This window comes from Lactuca saligna, chromosome 5, assembly GCF_052625555.1.
Source record: "Lactuca saligna cultivar CGN05327 chromosome 5, ASM5262555v1, whole genome shotgun sequence".
NCBI classification, from domain to species: domain Eukaryota; kingdom Viridiplantae; phylum Streptophyta; class Magnoliopsida; order Asterales; family Asteraceae; genus Lactuca; species Lactuca saligna.
The window spans coordinates 293,704,243-293,719,153 of NC_136421.1; the positions used below are offsets into that span (position 1 = coordinate 293,704,243).

At 37.3% G+C, this 14,911-nt stretch overlaps 1 non-coding gene across 1 annotated transcript; it reads right to left on the reverse strand.

Moving 5' to 3' along the window:
• Positions 1-107, reverse strand: LOC144999105 (small nucleolar RNA R71). Its single transcript, XR_013660628.1, has one exon. It is a non-coding gene; the product is annotated as a small nucleolar RNA R71 (small nucleolar RNA).
• Between the last annotated feature and the right edge of the window lie 14,804 nt (positions 108-14,911).

Genomic DNA, 14,911 nt, shown 5'->3' on the forward strand with positions numbered 1-14,911 from the left:
AAATTGAAGAATGCAATAGCTAACTTTGAACAACAAGTTGGAGAGTCATTATACGAAGTTTGGGAGAGGTACAAGAGCTTACTAAGAAACTACCCACATCATGACCTAAATAGCCAGCAAGAAGTCTCCATTTTCTATGATGGATTTAATGTCACAACTAGGCAGTTACTTGACTCGCAAGTCCCGCTCACAAAGAAGCCACCCCCAGTGATCAAGGAATTAATTGAAGAATTCTCTAAGCACTCTAGATAATACCACAACCCAATAAACGATGTTACTAGGGGAGCCGCATATGCAGCTACTGAAGACTTATCCGCGGTCATGGTTATGCTAAAAACCATGGATATGAGGATGGATAAAATGGATCAAACAATCCATGCTATTCGGGTGGGTTGTGAAAATTGCAATGGACCTCATCTTACTAGAGACTGCGACTTGGATGAAAATGGGAACAAAAAGGTGCAAGTATGTTACTCAAGTGGAGATCGATATGATGAAGACTGGCGAAAACCAAAGAAAGTGTGGCTCCCGTATGAAGAGTACAAGAAGGCTAAGGAGGAGAAGTACAAGCAGAAAGGAAGAGGTTTTTACCAAAAGGAGGAGTCGGCACAAGAAAGAAAACCAAGTTTGGAAGAGATGCTTACCAAATTTGTAGCTGCTTCAAAAAAGAGACATAGTGATCATGATGCTGCCATTCAAGAAACAAGAAATATCCTTAGAAACCAGCAAGCATCCATTCACAACATAGAAACGCAGCTGTGGCAACTTGCTCAACAAATAAACCAAAGACCACCGGGCGAACTCCCTAGTAAAACCGAAAATAACCCACGAGGCGCGCACATAAATATAGTTACAACAAGAAGTGGGAAAATAATTACCCCTATGGCCCCTATTCAGAGAGAAGCACCTAAAGAATCACAGAGGAAAGAGGTAGAAAATCAAGCAGAAGATCAAAACATTCATTCTAACAACCCCACTCGCCGAGTACCAAACATGGACTCGGCGAGTACAATGCCAAATCCGAAAGAACAAGTCCCTGAAAAGTTGTATCAGCCTCCAATGCCATACCCAGCCCGAGCTAAGAAGGAGAAGCAGGAAGAGGAGTACCAGAAGTTTCTAGATCATATCAACACTCTTCAAATCAACATACCCTTCACTGGAGCTGTCGTCCAAATGCCCAAATATGCCAAGTTCCTTAAGGAACTTCTCACTAATAGAAGGAAGATGGAAGAAGTGAAGAAGGTGGTCCTCAATGAAAACTGTTCAACTGCTATGCTAATTAAGCTACCAAAGAAGAAAGGTGACACGGGGAGCTTAACACTACCTTGATAATTTGGCAACTTAGCTACAATTCACGCCTTAGCTGATTCGGGAGCAAGTGTGAACTTAATACCATATTCATTCTTCAAGAAGTTGGATCTCCTGGAACCAAGGCCAATTCGCATGGCAATCCATTTAGCAAACAAGACAGTCACTTTCCAAAGGGGCATATGCGAAGACTTGCTGGTCAAGGTGGATAAATTCGTCTTTCCCGCTGACTTTATCATTCTAGATATGGAGGCGGATCCTCAAGTCCCGATCATCCTCGGAAGGCCCTTCCTCAACACTGCGAGTGCTATAGTAGATATGCGGGATTCAAAGCTTACCTTGCGGGTAGGTGATGATTCTGTAACTTTTGGGGTTGATCAAGCCATGAAGTATTCAAGGAACAGTGATGACACGGCTTTCTCAATCGACATGATAGACGAAATATTGGAGGAGTGCGAAGGTGAAGATTCCAGTGAGTCCACAAGTGTTGATGAAGAATTTTGATGCAGAAAAAGACATAATGGAGATCGAAAGGCTGCTGGAAGAAGCTGAATTTGAAGAAATAATCAAGCAATCTGAGAACCCTACTCGCCGAGTAGGGCCGATCTACTCGCCGAGTTCCTCCTTTGAAAAGGAAGAATTCATCAATGCAGCCACCAACTCGCCGAGTACCCTACCTGCACTCGGCAAGTCCAGCAGCCAGAACCACAAATATGAGCTTAAAACATTACTTGAACATTTGGAGTATGCTTTCCATGAAGAAGGCAACCAAAAGCCAGTAATTATAGCCTCTAACCTGTCCAAATCTGAAAAGGAACAGCTCATGCAAGTGTTGAAGAAACGGAAGCGTGCCATAGCTTGGAGCATCACCGGCATCAAGGGAATAAGCCCATCTTATTGCTCTCACAAGATCAATCTGGAAGAAGGAGCGAAGCCGGTTGTGTAGCACCAAAGAAGATTGAACCCGAATGTGCAAGAAGTAGTCAAGAAGGAAGTGGATAAACTCTTAAATGCGGGAATTATCTATTCCATTTCCGACAGTCAGTGGGTGAGTCCGGTCCAAGTGGTGCCCAAGAAAGGAGGGATGACGGTCATAACCAACGAGAAGAACGAGCTAATTCCGACACGAACGATAACCGGTTGGAGAGTGTTCATCGATTATCAAAAGTTAAACGATGTCACTCGTAAAGTCCATTTTCCCTTACCTTTTATTGATCAAATGTTAGAAAGGTTATCGGGCCATAGTTACTATTGCTTTCTAGACGGATTCTTGGGTTATTTCCAAATACCCATAGACCCAATGGACCAAGAAAATACCACATTTACTTGCCTAAGTGGGACTTTTGCTTATAGGCGCATGGCCTTTGGGCTATGCAATGCACCCGCGACTTTTCAAAGTTGCATGATAGCCATATTCCACGACATGGTGGAAAAATTCATGGAAGTCTTTATGGACGACTTTTCTATTTTTGGATCTTCTTTCCGTGATTGTCTCACAAATCTTGACTTAATGCTTGCTCGGTGATAGGGATGCTACCAAAGTATCATGCATGATGTTAGCTACCATGACTCCCGAGCTCCAGAAATTCCATGAAGATTTCTATCCCTATGACACGCATTTGGATCTGATGGAAAGGTACCATCAAAGTTCGCGTAAGGAGAGGTATGAAATCATCTCCTCTATGATAAAAGCCAGGATGAAGGATGGTGAATCCATCACCGGTCACATGCAAAAGATGCAAAGGTTCATGGACCGGTTACTGAAGCTTAATGTGGACTTCCCTGAGGATATGGCGATTGACATCATTCTCCATTCCTTACCTCCAAGTTATGATCAGTTTCGTATGGCTTATCATATGAAAAAGGAGGAAGTTACACTTAGCAAACTTCAAGGAATTTTAAGGACCACTGAAAGTGGCCTTAAAGGTAAGTCGGTTGTTACCTCTACTCCTACTCCTACAACAGCCCCTATTTTGGTAATTGGGCAAGGAAAGGGGAAGAAGAGGAAGACTCCTTCGAAGAGTACCAAGGGAAAGTCCCTTGATGGCTCCTATTCAAGTGGGACTAAGAAAGGTCTCATTCCTCCTTCTTCAAACCTAAAGGAAGCATAATGCTTCTACTGCCATGAGGGGCACTGGAAGCGAAGCTGCCCCAAATACATGCAGGATGTGAAGGATGGGAAAGTTAAACCCACCCATGCAGGTATTTATACTATATTGTCTGGTAACTCATTGCATACTAACTCTTGGGTGCTCGATACAGGTTGTGGTATTCACATTTGTACTGATTTGCAGGGCCTAAGAAGTAGTGAAGAAGTGGAGCACGGGAAGATAAACATAATCATGGGCAATAGAAAAGCATCACTTGTGACCAAGATTGGAGTTTATTCTTTATTGCTTAATAATGGGTTAACTTTAGATTTGAATAAATGTTGTTACTCGTCAGAAATGGCGAGAAATATTATTTCCCTTCAGAGTTTGTACAAACAAGGTTTCACATTTTGTTTTGATAATAAAATTGGTGCTATTGATGCTTTTTACAATGACGTGTTTTATTTTAAAGCATTACCTTGTGATGGTGTACATGAAACTGTGTCGATTGTAGACAACTTAGGAAATAATGTATATCATATCGATTTTCAATGAGCTTAGATAAAGCATCCTTGTGGCATTGTCGTCTTGGACATGTTAACAAGAAGCGCATAGGCCAACTCTAGAAGGCTGGAGTTTTGGAATCATTTGACCTAAAGTCAAATGATAGTTGCGAGTATTGTTTACTTGGAAAAATGACAAAGTCACCCTTCACTAGTTCTTGTGAGAGGGGTGAAGGCTTATTGGACCTCATACACATAGATATGTGTGGACCCTTCAAAACCGCCACAAGGGATGCTAATCGGTACTATGTGACTTTCACTGATGATTATAGCAGATATGGATATATCTACCTAATCAAGCATAAGCCAGAAACCTTTGAAAAGTTCAAAGAGTTTAAGCAGGAAGTCAAGAATCAGTTGGGCAAGAATATCAAGATGCTCCGATCCAATCAGGGAGGAGAGTATCTTAGTATTGAGTTCCTTGACTATCTTAAGGAATGTGGGATAGTCTCACAATTGACACCTCCTAGGACACCACAGCTGAATGATGTTGCTGAGAGGCGCAATCGGACCTTATTGGACATGGTTCGTTCCATGATGAGACAGGCTTCGTTACCAATCTCTTTCTAGGGGTATGCCTTAGAGACTGCCACCCATAACCTTAATCTAGTCCCTACTAAGAAGGTTGCCAAAACACCTCACGAGATGTGGACTAGGAAAGTTCCAGATTTAGGTTGCGAGGATTTCGTGAGGTGCAAGTCTCATAACAAGCTTGAACCTCAAAGTGAGAGGTGTATTTTCATCGGCTATCCACAAAGATCTTTTGGTTACCTCTTCTACAGGCCTAGTGAAAATGTAGTCTTTGTAGAAAGAAGGGGAGTCTTTCGTGAGAAAGAATTCATAAGCCAAGGAAACAGTGGGAGGCAAATTGACCTTGAAGAACTTCAAGAGTCAAGTGGTGAAGGAACCTCAAACACTATCAACCAACCCGAGGAGGAAACTCCTGTTGAGACGATAGATGAGTCTGTACCTCCGAGGCGTTCCACTAGAGTTGGGAACACACCTGATTTTTATTATGGTTATCACATCACTACTGAAGGTGATACATTTATTAGTGATAGTACACTAATAGATTTGGATTAACCTAATAATTATAGAGAAGCCATGGCAGGTCCTGATTCTGCTAAATGGAAGGAGGCTATGGACAACGATATTTAGTCCATGTATGATAATCAAGTTTGGAACTTGGTTGACAATGTACCAGGTTGTAAGACAGTTGGGTGAAAATGGATCTTCAAAAAGAAGACCGACATGGATGGGAAGGTACATACCTACAAAGCAAGACTGGTGGCAAAGGGCTTTACTCAAACTCTGGGAGTTGACTATGATGAGACCTTTTCATGGGTAGCAAAGATTAAGTCTATTAGAGTTTTGCTGGCCATAGCTGCATTTCATGATTATGAAATATGGCAAATGGATGTCAAAACCGCTTTCCTCAATGGGAAGTTGGATGGGGATGTTTAAATGGATCAGCCAGAGGGTTTTGTCGATGCAAAGTACCCTAATAGAGTGTGTAAGCTTGAGAAATCCATTTATAGATTAAAACAAGCATCTCGCAGATGGAATCTTTGCTTCGATGAGAAAGTCAAAGAGTTTGGCTTTTCGAGGAGTGAGGATGAGTCATGTGTGTATGTTAGGGCTAGTGGTAGTATAGTTAGCTTTCTGGTGTTGTATGTGGATGACATACTACTCATAGGAAATGACATCCCGACTTTACATGAGGTTAAGTCCTAGTTTGGGAATTGTTTCGCTACGAAGGACCTTAGAGAAGCTGCCTATATCCTAGGGATAAGGATAATGAGAGACAGGAGTAAGAGACTAATTGGACTTAGTCAGAGCATCTGCTTGGATAAGGTGTTGAAAAGATTCAACATGCAAAATTCCAAGAAAGGGGACTTACCGATCCAGCACATTGCCAAACTGAGTAAGACTCAAAGTCCGAGTACAGAGGGTGAGATAGCTGAGATGAGTCGATTTCCGTATGCTTCCGCTGTTGGCTCGATCATGTATGCTATGACTTGTACTCGCCCTGATGTGGCCTTTGCTTTGAGCATGGTTAGTAGATTTCAGGGAAATCTTGGCATGGCGCACTGGACTGCAGTAAAATATATGGGGAATCATATGGTCATCCACTAAATAATATCTATTAACAAATGCAACAATATTATCAAATAATCTTTCATGTCTAGGTCGCATCCCATCAAACACACATCTATTTATGAAGTTCCAAATAAACCACCAAGTTGTCCGAAAAATAGCCTCCAAAACCTATTATTTATTAAAAGACAAGTGCACTGAATCCATGAAAGAATGAAAACTGTCAACCGAGCTCAACAGAGAGCTATCAATATCACATCATCGTTTTAACTTTTGCATCAAGATTTTGGCAACCATACACTCCATAAATAAATGATCAATTGTATCCACTTGATCTGAATTAAGTTGTAGACGGGTGTGAATTTTTTTTCTATTCCATTACCAATGTTTTTCTCTCTCTCTCTCTCTCTCTCTCTATATATATATATATATATATATATATATATATATATATATATATATATATATATATATATTAGTATTATAAAATACTAATACTATGCATTTAAAACCGAGTTTATCTTAAACAACTTAAATCTAACAACAAACAATAAAAATTATTATGGACATGTTTTTTTTGTTTTTAACTTACCTAAGGTTGTTCAAGCCGCATACAAATTATCAAAATACCTGATATCAAATCTAACGACTAACAATAAAATTAGACCTACAATATGACACGTTCAGAATTGATCGTTATATTTTGGATTTTTTTCTTTGCATTTTGGATAGATATTATACATATTATAAGTTTAATTCGTAGTAGAAACCATGTGAAACTAATATGGTTTGTCGAATCCACATCTCTTTTCGAAGTACTCTTTAAATGTCGTGTTTGAAATTTTTTAGAAAAATTCAAAAACAGTTTTTTGATATACAATAGATCCTATTTATATAGAGGAGAGGAGACTAAAAAAATGAGCTATTATATGTTTCTCGGGTCCGAAATGACTCGTTCAAAAAGATGGTTAATTTGAGAAAAATAATCATATTTATTAATAGTAATCATAAAAATTGTTCGTTTAATCAATATACTTTAATTATTTGAGTAAAATATACCGGGCTTCCCATTGGAGCGAACATGAAACTCGCTAGAAATTGGGCTCTCATTGTGAAAAAGTTCAAAGCAAAACTTTCTTTGTGGAAAGCTAGGAATCTATCTTTTGGAGGAAGGCTTACACTTGTTAAGTCTATTTTAGGTCGTTTCCCTCTCTTATTTTCCCCTTTTCAAAGCACCTAAGAAAGTTGTTGATATGTTGGAGAACATTTGGATAAAATTCACTTGGGGAGGTGTTAGACAACAAAAAGAAGATCCATTGGATTGCTTGGTATATGGTTACAACGCCTAGATATAAAGATCTTGGAGTGGGGAGTCTTAGATCTTTAACCATTATTCTTCTTGCTAAATGGTGGTGGAGATTAAAAATTAAAAATAATTTTTTTAGGCCTCTTGTATTAAAGCTTTACACAATACTTTATGTGTTGATGAAAAGGCTTTTGCTAAGTGCTAGGACTGTAAACGAACCGAACGAACACGAACCAGGCTTGTTCATATTCGTTTGTTTAAGTTAGCCGAACGAATGAACAAACACGAACGGATAAACGAACCAGTTTTCTTGTTCATGTTCGTTCGTTTAATAAATTGCATTGTTCATGTTTGTTTGTTTATGTTCATGAACATGCTAAACGAACATAAACGAACGAACATAAATGAACAAAGATAAACAAACATAATTCAAACATATATGAACATAAATAAACATATAATTTGGTAATGTAATCAAATACATTTAAGCATATATGAACATTAAAAGAACTTATATGAACGAACATAAACAAGTGTAAACGAACAACATAAACGAACATTCACGAGCATAATTGAACGCACAAGATCAGTGTTCATGTTCGTTCATTTAACTAAACGAATGAGAATTTGCGTTCATGTTCGTTCATTTATTAAATAAACGAACATGAACGAACTTTCCGCCGATCGGTTCATGAATAGTTCGCTGAATGTGCGGTTTGTTTACAACCCTACTAAGTGCGGTATCTCTCGAGGACTTAGTTATCTATTTTTCAAATAAAAGGTGTTCTTGAGGAGTGGAACATTTCGTTGGAAGATCTTTTTTGCAGGACAATGGGGGCTGGAAATCACACTTTTTTTTGGAAGGATAAATGGCTTGGGGATTTTATTCTCAAGGATGCATTCCCGTTATTGTACAAGATTGAAGAAAACAAAATTTGCTTGGTTGCTGATAGAGTAAAAGGTTATACAATGGTTGATTTTTAGGAGAGCTGGAGGAGACAATCTAGAAGGGGAAATGAGCCTATAGAATTGAACAGTTTGAATGCGAAAGTGGGTGGCCCGACACTGTCAAAGACCTCTGATACTTGGAGCTAGAAAATTGATGGTTTTGGAATTTTTATGGTCTGGTTCTTGAGGCTTTTAATGGGGGATAAGAGTGGAAATGGTTGTTTACTTCGGGGATTTAAATGAGTTAGTTGGGTTCCGATTAAAATTAGTTGTTTTGTTTGGCGTGTGATTTCCAGTAAGGTTCCGATGGCTAAAAATCTTGTTAATAGATGTGTTAATTTGGAGTTGGTGATTTGTCCTTTCTGTAACATGAATGATGCGGAGGTAGATCATACTTTCTTCAAGTGTAATTTTTCAACACAAATATGGAATTGGTTTATCACCTGGAGTGGGTTGTTAGCTTCGATTCATAGGAATAGATTGGAATTGCTTACGATATTAGAAAAAAATTCAAACTTACCTTCATCTACTCTGTGATTTGGTTAATCTGGAAGATACGAAATTCTTTGATGTTCAACAAAAACTACATCGTTGTAATGTTTGTAATTTGTAATTTTGTGTAGCGTCTTGCTAGTTCAAAAAAAAAAAAAAAAAAAAAAAGAATTTGACGGTGTAGTTTTTTCAATTACTTATTATAATTAATGTAGTAAAAAATAATAAAAAAAATATTGTCGATGTCCATTGACTCAATCAGCCGAATATGTTAATGAGTTAATCAAACCATGCAATTCAATGATTCATCTATGTTGCTATCTACAATTTTTAGCAAAATCAAATTTATATATTTGTTTAGTTGCATATTTTATTTTTGTTTGATTATAATTATAATTAAATCAACTTGTATAAAAAATAATTTAAAAGAAAAAGACTAGAAAAGACAATTCAATGAGGATATGTTTGAAGGATTGCTGATCTTTCAACCTTTATTTAAAATGTGAACGGAAACAATTCGATTGACAACTGGTAGAAAGTTACTTATATATATAATTAAAAAATGTTTAAATATAATATTATTGTATACCTTTATATGATTTGTTCTTTTATTATTGTTTTGTTATTTGTTAATTTGTTACCGCATATGTCGGTAATCCATCTTCCAAGTCAAATGCTTGGAGAAAAATCCAGTATCATATAAGTCTCCCGCAATAAAACTATATGATAAATTTTATCATTAAATCGTATGTTTTCTAATTGTTTTCTTTCAAATATTAGTAAAAACATATTGTTATCTTTATATAATGTTTCATTTTAAATAAATTATTGCATATGTAAATTGTAATATCAAAAAGTTACAGTTACACGATTACTATCTACTAATTTCGCATACCTGTTTTTTTTTTCTTGTTGACGAATGTTGTAGTTAATTATTAATTAAAACAACATTAAATTGATTAAATAACTTCACTGACCGTTTTCCAAAAATTATAACAATCTAGAAAAGAAAAAAGTAAACATAATTCAAGCAGATATTATTGTGTTGATTTTTATTTAATATTTGAAGGATTGTTGCGACTGTAATTTTGTTTTAGTGAAACAAGAAACCACAAATCTAGTAAAATCAAAGCCCACCTATAAATCAAAAACTTTTTTTTTTATAGATTCCGATATTTTATGAAGAAAAATTTACATTCATTTGAACTTTGTCTGCGATTCCATATGTGACTCCATTTTGGATATTTGGTAGAGAGTGATTGGTGGTCAACCTTCCAAGATACGACCAATTCGAGATGACTAGTCTCCAAAGAATAAAGATCAAGACACTAGAATTTGGATCCATTTTCTCTATGTTTTCCTTAATGAAACATACAAAAGTTTATATAACAAAAGAAATGCAAGTGTTAGCTAAAATTAGGAACATGGAATCATGGAGTTAATGCTACTATCTACTAGTAAATGGAAAAATGTATGAAAACTATAAAGCAAATCGGAAAATGCATGAACTCGTCCTCGTGGTCCAATAAGTTAGTCTGTAGAGGAATGAAACCGGAAAATAGTTGGTTGCACGGTTGAATGTTGAATGTGATAGATTGGATTTTCCTGAAGATAGTTTTCGATTTCTGAGCGGTAGTGATGACGTTATTTGTTGTGGTGACAGAGTTGATGGTATCGTGTTAGGGTGTGTCAAACCCAACAAATAAAGGGGTTCAAAATGACTCCAAAAACGCTACTACTTTGCACTAAAAAAGTAATACAAGGTAAGCAGGGTCAATCCACAGAGACACATAACAAATGCTTATATTTTTTTTTTGCTTAAGGTACAAAAACGGTCACAAAATTGGGGGGTTTATATGCAATGATTTAAACAAGAGAACAAAACAATAAGTAAATGATTGATTAAATGAAACAAATTCAAGATTTGTGAGGACTCCAACTCTATGTATGATGACTTAGCAATATGATTCCAAGATGACATGATATTTATCCAATTCTACCTAAGTTGGGACTTGAAAGTGTTAACAAGATCTAACACTTCCCATTCACCAAGTTGTCAAATTCAAAACAAGTTTTTTTGAAAATAACCCAACCTTCTAAGTTAAGTCTAAACAAGCTCTTAGATAGACTTTAAAAAGTTGCAATAAGGTTTATCTGAATGTTCCCAACAACACCAAATACTCCTCATAAGCTTGGGAGCGTAAGAGAATGTGAATAAGATTTACACTAAATTCATTCAATAGAAATCAATCTAGTGCTTGTTACTTAGTCCAATTTACAAAACAATTACGTATTTTGCAATTTAGATAACTTGATTGATCTAACCCTAATTCAAATGGCCCATAAGAATCACAATTAGAATCAAACATTGGATTGAAACAAAATCAAGTTCACTATATAGAAACTGAAAGCAAACATCAAGTCATATGATTGAAATCACAACTAAAAAGTCAAGACATAAAGTTGGAGAAACTAGGGTTCTAGCCACACACGACTAGAACAAAATCACAAGTCTAGAAAATGAAATTAAAGTGCTTACACAATGAAATCAAATGTTCCCAAGTGTTAATCAACTCAAAAAATCTCAAGAAAATCACCCCAAGTACTCCCAAAATCGACAGACCGAAATAAGAAGTCGTTTGCCTCTTTTTAGAAAATATGAGAAATTGCCACTAAACCCACGTACACGTTTCCATGGCCCGTCGAAATTTACAAAAGTGTTTCTACTGCCCATGGAAATAAAGAAAGTTGGATACTTGAATTGGTCGAGGCTTCAAAGTATGTTACTGGAACAGGGTCATTTCCACAACCCGTGGAAATACAAGGCAAAAATTTCCACGGCCGTGGAAATCTCTGACTGCGGGGATTCTTCAATTTTCTACAGCTTCTTCCTCTATAATTCGAAAGCCTTGGAATCTTGTCTGCACCTTCTAGTTACCTCCCTAAGTGAGATCCCACCTCCAAGAGTCTATGAAATATCATAAAAGTGTGCGAGTGAAAGAATATCATGGAATATCCTGAAAACATATAAAATGCATGGAGTTAAGCCTAAATGCAATGCAACAGTGTGGTATAAAGGTGCAAAATAGGTGCATAAAATGCACCTAGCACATCGAATTTGGTTAGAGGTGGTGGTGGTAAGGATAACACTGTTGGTGGCCTTGGTTGTTGTTAATTTGATGGTAGAGGTGGTGGTGGGGGTGGGGGTGGCAATGATGGCAACTGGTTGACCTATTGGTTGGTGAGGAGATTGATGAGAGTAGTCATGTATGTGGTGAGTTTGTTAAGTCAGGTGTTGGTGGCGGTTCATCAGGTTTGTTTTCTTATTTAGGAGGCATGGTAAGGGAGATGAAAGCACCAAATGATAGAGACCGATTTCAGGTGCTCAACCTCCCAAGATAAGGCCAATTCGAGATGGCTAGTCTCCAAAGAATAAAGATAAAGAAACTAGAATTTAGATCCATTTTAACTAAGTTTTCCTAATGAAACATACACCAATTTATATAACAAAAGAAATTAAAGTGCTAGCTAAAAATTAAGAACATGTCATGGAGTTGCTACTAACTATCTACTAGTAAATGGGAAAATGCATGAAAACTATAAACCAGTAAATGGAATCGTGGGACTCTTTTGAGGTGTCACGTGCATATCCATGCAAAGAGTTAATGGTAATCTGGAAAGTGTTGCAAGTGTATCGCAAAAGGGCTGCCATTTTTAACGTATAACATCTTTGATGGGTCCGACGATAGTGGAAGCCTTTGGTATGGCCCGAGATACATATTAGTCTTCGCATTAAAACAACTATATATACAACATGGGTAGAACAAGAGTATATGTAAAATGAATATAATGGGCTTGGCATGTATAAATGATGGGATTAGATGGGATAACATCACCTCTCAAGCAAATCGTTGAGTTATGACAAACTCGAAGCTTGGAATGAAAAATAGGAAAAATGATCATGATAGTCTTTTGGTAAAGGTATCAATGAGCTAGAAGTGAGATTGTACAAATTGAAGTTTGAGCTTTTTGTTAGCAACTTACTCTTGAATAAAACGATAGGCAATGTCAATATGATGGGAACTTTTGTAGGCCACATGATTTTGAGAGAAGAATATTATGCTTTCATTGTCACACAAAATAAAAGGAGAGATCGGGAGCTCAAAATGTAGGTCACAAAGAAGATGAACAAGCCATGCTTCCTCGGAAGTTGTATCTGCAAGATTCTAATATTCGGACTCGTAACTAGAATCTGAGACATTTAGTTGATTCTTTGCACTCCAAGAGACCAAATTGGAGCCTAGAAATATAACATAACCATATCCAGATCATCAAGTCTCTAGACAACGAGCTTAATCAACATCAGGGAAGCCTTGCACATCGAGAAGATCAACAGAGAAACATAAACTTAGACAACAATGGATTTTACCCCTAACGTATTGTAAAATGCGTATTACAAGCAGTAAATGAGCATCAACAGGCGTTTGAAGGAACTGACTAACTAAACGGTAAACAACAATATGGTCGTATGATGGTTAAGTAGTGAAATTTCCCCACAAGAGATTGATAAAGCGTAGGGTCACGAAATGAATGTCCTTAGTTACTGTGAAGTTAAGAACTGGCCACCCAGGGAGTAACGTGAAGTTTTGAAGAGAGCATTTGAGCATGATAAGGTTTTGAAGAGAGCATTTGAGCATGATCAAGAATATCACTGACATATTTTGCTTGATCATATGAAGTGTGAGTAACTTCGAGGCCGAGAAAATAACTCAATCGACCCAAATATTTAACTAAGAATTCTTTGTTTGTCTATTTGAATAAATGAAAAAAGCAAGGATGGGTTATTACCAGTGACAACAATCTCATCAACATAAACTAATTGACAACGGAGGATAGTGCCACAAACATAAATTAATAGTGAAGTATCGACTTGGTTGCAATGAAAACCTAGTTGACTAAGATAGTCATTGAACCTAGTAAACCAAACATGAGAGCCTACTTAAGACCATACAAGGCATTTCATAGACAGCAAATACAATCACGGGAACATGGGTTAATGTAACTAGTTGGTTGTTCCATGAATGTTGGTTGGTCTAAATTGCCTTTTAATCATATTCTTTTAATGATTGGTGAAGACATCAATTTCGTGTTGGAGTAATTCAGAAATAATTGTTTTAAATTGGCTTATGTCGCGTGTTTTTAGTTTTGAATAAATCAAAGCCATGTAGGCTATTAAGTCCGGGTCTTATGCCACTAGGGGTAGTTGCAGTCTTTTTAGCACTCGTTGAGTTTAAATAGCTTGTTTAGAATGTATGTTGAGGTTATCACCGCCCCTTTAAATTCAGTAAATAGAAGCTTTAAAGCTTTAAGTATTGTACTCTGTTCTTGCTCTGTTACTGTTTCATTGCCATAGTTTTGATATAGGCTTGTGAAGAGCCAAGATTTGGTATCAGAGCTAACCTGGTACATGCCCATGTATCAACCTCGAAAAGAAGAAATGACAGGAAGCAGCAGCAATGGGAATGGTGGCAAAGATGGTCAAATGACACTCCATTATCCGATGTTAACAAGAAGCAACTATGGGTCATGGGAAATAAAGATGTGGGTGTTTATGTTGTCCCAAGGTGTTTAGGATGCTGTAGAACCAGAACACCCAACACCCCTTGTTGAAGAAAAGAAGGATAACATGGCCTTGGCTGCCATCTATCAGGGAATACCTAAGGATTTGCTCATGACATTGGCGGAGAAGAAGACCGCTAAAGAAGCTTGGGAAGCCCTCAAAGTTATGTTTGTAGGGGCATATAGAGTCAAGGTCACTAGAATTCAAACACTCAAGGCTGAACTCGAAGCTATGAGCATGAAAGAGACGGAGAGTGTTGATGACTTCACCGGAAAAGTCATCAACACAACCAACACATTACGAACCTTAGGAGACAAGGTAGAAGAATCTCAAGTGGTTAAGAATTTGATCAGGGCGCTGTCGTCTAAATTCCTTCAGATTGCCTCGACACTCGAGCAATTTGGAGATTTGGACTCAATGTCCCTTGAAGAGGTGATCGGAAGATTCAAGGCATATGAAGAACATATGAAGCGTTCAGGTGAGAGTG